At 34.1% G+C, this 6,962-nt stretch overlaps 1 long non-coding RNA gene across 1 annotated transcript; it reads right to left on the bottom strand.

Annotated features, from left to right (window-relative positions):
* Nucleotides 1-423: 423 nt before the first annotated feature.
* On the bottom strand, nucleotides 424-6,020 carry LOC122143843. Its single transcript, XR_006159395.1, has 5 exons — nucleotides 5,952-6,020; nucleotides 4,487-4,588; nucleotides 3,961-4,059; nucleotides 3,655-3,759; nucleotides 424-625 (listed from the first exon to the last, which is right to left on the bottom strand). It is a non-coding gene; the product is annotated as an uncharacterized LOC122143843 (long non-coding RNA).
* Between the last annotated feature and the right edge of the window lie 942 nt (nucleotides 6,021-6,962).

Below are 6,962 nucleotides of genomic sequence, written 5' to 3'. Positions count from 1 at the left end.
TAATAATTAAAAAATTGATATAAATTATATTTTATATGCATTTGGAGAACGATTCACCCAAAATTGAATTAAAACAGTGCAATGGTGGGGGTTAAGTAATGCAGCATTTGGTCCATATCACTGCAAAAACAGTTAATTACAGCATCCCACACATTTATATTGTCTTGACATGCTTTTTTACATCATGAATAAGTCTACCTAAGACACCATCATAATGGCGTACACCTAACCAGTGGTGCCACTCTATCATTTTGAGGTGAGTTTTCAGTGACTCAGTAGTACGATTTCCTCTATGACGCCATATTTCCAACTTGTAATTCTGCCATGCATGCTCAATATGCTGAGTATGAGCACCAGTCCCTGGATCAACAAAGTGTCTTTTATGGCAGACAGAATACTGACGATATCCGTACTGGGAAAGCTGTCTGTTGTAGGGATGCCATTCATCCGTAAGGATTGATGTTCTAGGTCTGATATGTCATTGAATTTGGCTTTTAAGTGTTTGCCTTGAGCGGTCCTTGACGAGTCTCAGAATGGGTCTTCTGGAAAGACCATCAACCTCTAGCATCCCGAAGACCCACTGGCGTTTACGCCGCCAAGTGTTGCCACATCGGCCACGATGGTACTAAAAAAAGAAATAAAACAAGATAAATTCTTTAATAAGGGTTGTGCTGTATTTATTTATTTTTTTTTCAATCATTGGAATCCAGTCCTCTTGGACAGTTAATAGACTGATCCTTCTTACCTGGCTTGATAACAAATAATTGCCCAACAGGTGCAAATGCATTTTTATTTCTTAAATGTTTCCATTTTCATAATTTAATTTCCTTACAACAAAATATTGTTTCAACTTTCATATTTTTTCTGTACAAAAGCTTTCATATAGTACAACATAAAAAATATTTTGGATTGTATTTCTTTTTAATGGAACATACTGTAGATTAGCGGAATGCCATCCTAACCTGATTTCAATATATTTTGTTTACGGACTTATTGTCTGATTTTAAATGAAGGGTATATTTATTTCTTAATATATTGTATGTTTTCAAACTAAATAAGATATACACATTTTTGCATTGCAATCTCAACACAGAAGACTGATGAGTTTTGTCTTATAAGGACATACACAGCAGCCATAGACTGTAAACATACAGTATCAGCCTTGGCGCCTGTTTCCAGGCATTAGCGCTCTCTAACGTCTCTCCAGCGCTACAAAACTTTTCTAATATTAACGCGGGTTTTATTACTTGTCTGATCGTAACACTTCATTTTCGAGTTATTTTCCTCCGACCTTTTTGTCTTTTGTACACTGTAAAAAATTAACTGTAGAATTTACAGCAACTTACTGGCAATTTTGGTTGCCAGTAAGCCTGTAAATTTAACAAGAGTACTGTACATCATAAACTACAATTATACTGTAAAATTATACAGCACACCTGTAAAAGCAACAAAACGAGCAGCTGTGAATTTACAGTTCTTTACTGTAATCTTTACAGTATGTTACTGTTATTAATAATGTACTGAATAAAAACCTGATAACTCATTTCATTTGAGGAAATTGATTGGTCAATTGCCATTAAATATTTATACCAGTGGTCACCAATCTCGGTCCTGGAGGGCCGCTGTCCTGCGAAGTTTAGCTCCAACCAGCTCCAACACACCTGTTTGAAAGTCAGTATGCCTAGTGAGATCTTGATTAGCTGGTTCAGGTGTGTTTAATTGGGGTTGGAGCTAAACTCTGCAGGACAGCGGCCCTCCAGGACCGAGATTGGTGACCCCTGATTTATACTGTGAGATTATTTCATTTGAATCCACTAAGAAAAAGACTTTTATGAGTTAACTAGAAACATCAATTTAACTAAATCCTACTAGTGATCATCATCACACATGAACAAGTTGAAAAACTTAAAAACATCATCAATGCATCAGCAACTACACAGTCACTGTCTTTAAATAAAGCAACATGCAGCATAACATCAGTGTTTTTCTGCTCATCCTGGACTGAAGCACAGGCTCTACTCTTCAACACAATGGTGACACACAAAACTTAACAGAAACCCTTTAAATCCCAACAGAACATTAAACACTAACAACATATCTCCACTATAGCATTATGTGCAAAAACACATAAAATCACACAAAGAAAAGCACAGAATTGTACTTTTTTGTTCAGTAAATTTGACAGTGAGATTTTACTGTAAACAACTGACTTAAGCCACAGCTTTAGATGAAATCAACTGAAGAGAAAAGAAGACTGACTTTATTTCTGTCATAATCAGACTTTATGAGAAATAACGGGGGTTTAGATGTTGATGATGTATTGACAATATTTCATTTGAAGTTACCATGGTGTTGTTTATTGTTTTCTTTTGTTGGGCTCTTGGCTCTTTATTTCTTTAACATGTCTTTATACATGCTTGTTATGGCAATAAAAGCCAAGAAACAATATACTCTGGTAACAATGGTTGTGTTTTGATGATGGGGTATCAATGTCTAGTGGGTGATTTACTGATGATGACTAGAGTCTGTTCTCTGAATATGAATAATTGGTTATAATAGTAGTATGATACTACAACGTGATGTCATGACATCAGATCATTTGTGTTTTACATATTTACGAATCACAAAACTTTTAAATTTACAGGAACACACACATATATCAAGAGTCAGCATATGAACCTCAACAATGGTGACAAACAAAATATTCTGATAAACAGATAAACTCTAAACATCACAAATCAAGCTACTAAAAAGTCACATCAAAAAACGACAACAAAAATAAAAGCACATGGTAAAAATAAAAGAAAATAATACAATTCAGCTACATAATTTATGCATGCAGCAATGCATTCTGGGAATTATGTACTATGGTGGTACCCAGCATACATTGCAACATGAAGCTTTTCATTTGAATGTCACCATTTGTTGAGATTCATACGCCGATTGTTGATGTCTGTGTGTGAGAAAATAACATGGCATTTTTAAAACTTTCTATGCATTATATATTATTAAACTGTTCAAATTATAACAATGCTTTTTGATATCATATGTGTATTAATAATCAATCATATGAAATGACCCACATGATTGCTTGAGAACAGATTAACATGTGAATAAAATGAGGTACAACCTTGTAAGCTCAATTGATGACATCATCAATACAGAGCCATAAACGCCAGATCACTTTTCTCTCAGCATTTTTTGCTATAGCTGTTGTGCCTTATAAACACACAGGTAAAGCAGCCAGAGAAAAACTAATGTTCAAATGTCAAGGGCAAGAGCACAGCAAAAGCCAACACTCATCACCATCATGGTAAGTACACAATAAACAAACCATCAACATCTAAACCTCCGTTAATTCTCAAAAAGACCTTCTGATTATGACAGAAATAAAGTCAGTGTGGCTAGTAATAAGTGAAGCTGGTAATGGTGTTTGTGGAGTTGTTTAATCCTCCTCTGCTGAGATCTTCAGAGATTTAATGTCTTCTTTTCTCTTCTGTTGATTTCATCTAAAGCGGCTTAAGTCAGTTGTTTACAGTAAAATCTCCCGTCATCTCTCTTTACATAATCTCAGACTGGCACTGCACTAACATGACAAAACTGATACATGTCAAGTAAAGTTTAAGTAGGGCTGCATACAAATAAACAGCCTACCTTTCGTTTGTGAGCAAATTTGCTCTCGTCGATAACAACAAATCGATGTTGACCACCAATTCTCATTCCTCTGCTCCTCAGTCTCTTGAGGGCAGCAATGCACACCTTCAAATATAGAAATAACACATCACAAGTTGACTGTTACAATGTCTTAGTATGGAATTTTATAAAGTTGAGTGCACCAAATAAGTATGTAGCAATGCTGAATCCAGTTGTCTACAGTGGGTTTGGACTTATCAAACACTGAAATAACATTTTTCACATTTTACTTTTTTTACAACTAATAAGTAATTGCAATGGAACAACCTTTCTGAGTACTTTGTCATTCTTGTCAGTGTCTTTGAGCTTCCTGCTATACTGTCATTGATCATGGCAAGCTGCTTCAACTGCAAACCTTGTGCAAACCTGTAGGGAAGGATATTATATTACCTAATTAGAGTCACTTTTTGTTGTGCTTTTTTTGTTTTTGTGGTGTGGTGTGTATTTTTTTCTCACTGAACTGGGTAAAAGCAAACAACCCTTTGCGAAACAAAACTAAAATCTTTAATGTATTTGTATTTTTGAGATATAGAAACTGTAATATTTTATTTTTAAATGTTACATTTTAAGTTTATAATAAGCTTAGGTTTTTACATGGTTTATATATATATATATATATATATATATATATATATATATATATATATATATATATATATATATATAATTTTTTTTTTGGTGTCATTATCTCCAAGGATTACAGATGAAAAATATTCTTGTTGGCTAATTCTGACACATTTACAGTATTTATTATTTTTGTGCACTTTACTTGTCAAATAAATAAATACTGTACCTGTACATAAACTCAAGCCATTTCACCAAAGGGGTGTGAGAATTGGTGAATATTGAGCCATTGCGCACAGAGAGTGGTGAACTTTTGTGATGCTTACAGACCCTACAGAAAAAGAAGGCAAAATGCAAAAAACTTGTACACAACTGTTTTCAGCATTGATAATAATAATGTCTAGTTTCAAATAAGATAGCAATTTCATTTCATTAAATTGTTTATGTATTTACAGACAGACAGACTGGCTTACCATCGTAACCCATCGCTGAGATCGCATTTTTCCAGGCGCATGCTTCGATTGCATTTTGGACACTGCATCCTACTTTTCAGGATACCCCATTTCTGCATCCATCTAACTATTCTTCTTTTTTTCGTGTTATCATAACTTCTAATATTTTTTAGGAGTTCTTGCAATAACCGCGTCATCTGTAACTGCTTTCTAAGCCAACAACCCAACCAGCCTCTGTCCTGTTCCACATTCAAATGTCGTGCCACTTTAAATTTTGGCGCCTACTGGATGCGCGCGACGTGCGTACCTGACTGTCCCGCGTTTATAATTGTCGTAAAACATACCACACGGACAACATACAGGAGCATCAAAGAAACGAAGTACCCACGAAGTTCTCTATTTGAGGTAAGCTAAACATGAAACATTTGTATTTATTTAGGAACATTGACATCATCATTCTTTACTGTTCTAGCCAAAGTTGTACAGAACTGGTAGTTTACGAATGTAGCTGACATGACATGGTGTTTGTGTTCTTTGCTTTGCGCAATTTTATTTAGATGAAAACTCGTTTCAGCAAAAGAGCACATGGTGGAGTGATGGAGGCCAAGGAAGGTAAAGAAGAAGTACAAGTTGTGGATGATGCGATTGCGAATGAGGGCCTACAACAAGATGTGGATGAGGTCCCTGTTGGCCCAAAGAGAAAGAAGACAGTCAAACATTCCCCGAGGAAATTATGTGAGTCATTTTTGTGTTAATACTTTAACAACCAGTGCTTAATTAAAACCTGTAGCTTAGTGTTCTAGCCACTTTGTCAGCAGATTGCCAGCATTTTTTCAATCTGTATTTGGCTGATTGTGGCACATCATATTTCCTATTTTTATATTTTTTGGTAATTGTAGCATAATAGTGTTGTCCCAATAGTAAAATTGCAACCAGTCCAAATACAAGTAATTTTACACAGTTCTCCATACCAAAGTAAACATGTTTAATTTAGTTTTTTTATTTTTTTTACAAAATTCTGTCTAATAATAATAATACATATTATTTATGTTTTTGTTGTTATTGCATCATGGATTATATATATATATATATATATAGAGAGAGAGAGAGAGAGAGAGCCAAGTACTTGGCTTTTATTTTGCAACATGCATTTAAATTGATGCACTCTGTTTTAAGAACACCAGGACATATGCTTTTAAAGGAAAAAACCTAAAAAATAAAATTTGCTGATAAATGACTCACCCCAGGCGATCCAATGTGTCGGTGACTTGCTTTCTTCAGTGCAATACAATTGGAGAAATGTAGTTTTCGTTGAAAGTAAGCAGCACCAAAAATAATCCTCACAATTTTAGCTGATACACTGAGGTCTTATTAAGTGGAAGGATCGTTCTGTTTAAAAATTACATGTTATTTACAACTTAATGATTGACAACATTGCTAGGCTCTGAGCAAGGAACATTCTTGGGATGGGAGAATATACACTGTAAAAAAAAGTCTGTAGTTTTTACAAAATAATTTTGGCAGCTGTGGTTGCCAGAATACTTTTGTAAAAAATACACTGTAAAAAAAAAGTCTGTAGTTTTTTACAAAATAATTTTGGCAGCTGTGGTTGCCAGAATACTTTTGTAAAAAATACACTGTAAAAAAAAGTCTGTAGTTTTTACAAAATAATTTTGGCAGCTGTGGTTGCCAGAATACTTTTGTAAAAAATACAGAAAAACTGTAAACACATTTATGGCCAAAAACTGTAAATTTTACAGTATAAAACTGTAATTTACAAACAAGAAATTTGAACGTAAACCAGTAAATTCAACAAGGCACACTGCTATTAAAATCAGTTTTGTACCTTTAACATACTGACAACCACCATAATAATGCAGGTGGTAAAAGAGAAAGCCACATGAAGAATCAAAGCTCATCACAAGTAGCTTCGCCCACAAAGAAGAAGTTTATATTAATATATAGAAGGTGCACAAAGTCATTCATGCAAACACAAAACACCATCATGGTGACACACGATACTTAAACAATTCAATAAACTTTCATTAAACAGCAGAAGATGTAACATAAGCCCAAATGTACAACTGATAACAAAAAAAACTATTAAAAAACATGATTATTTAAACAAAATACTTTCAAATGTGGAGCGTCACACAGGGAATTCTGGGAATATCAGTTTACAGTTTTTGACTGTAAATTATAAATTGATTTGTTCTTTTTTTTATTTCTACTTAAACTGTAAAATTAACAGCA

This window comes from Cyprinus carpio, unplaced genomic scaffold (assembly GCF_018340385.1).
Source record: "Cyprinus carpio isolate SPL01 unplaced genomic scaffold, ASM1834038v1 S000006515, whole genome shotgun sequence".
In the NCBI taxonomy this organism is placed as follows: Eukaryota; Metazoa; Chordata; class Actinopteri; order Cypriniformes; family Cyprinidae; genus Cyprinus; species Cyprinus carpio.
The sequence above is the reverse complement of the archived record's forward strand: the minus strand, read 5'-3'. Positions and strand labels throughout refer to the sequence as shown.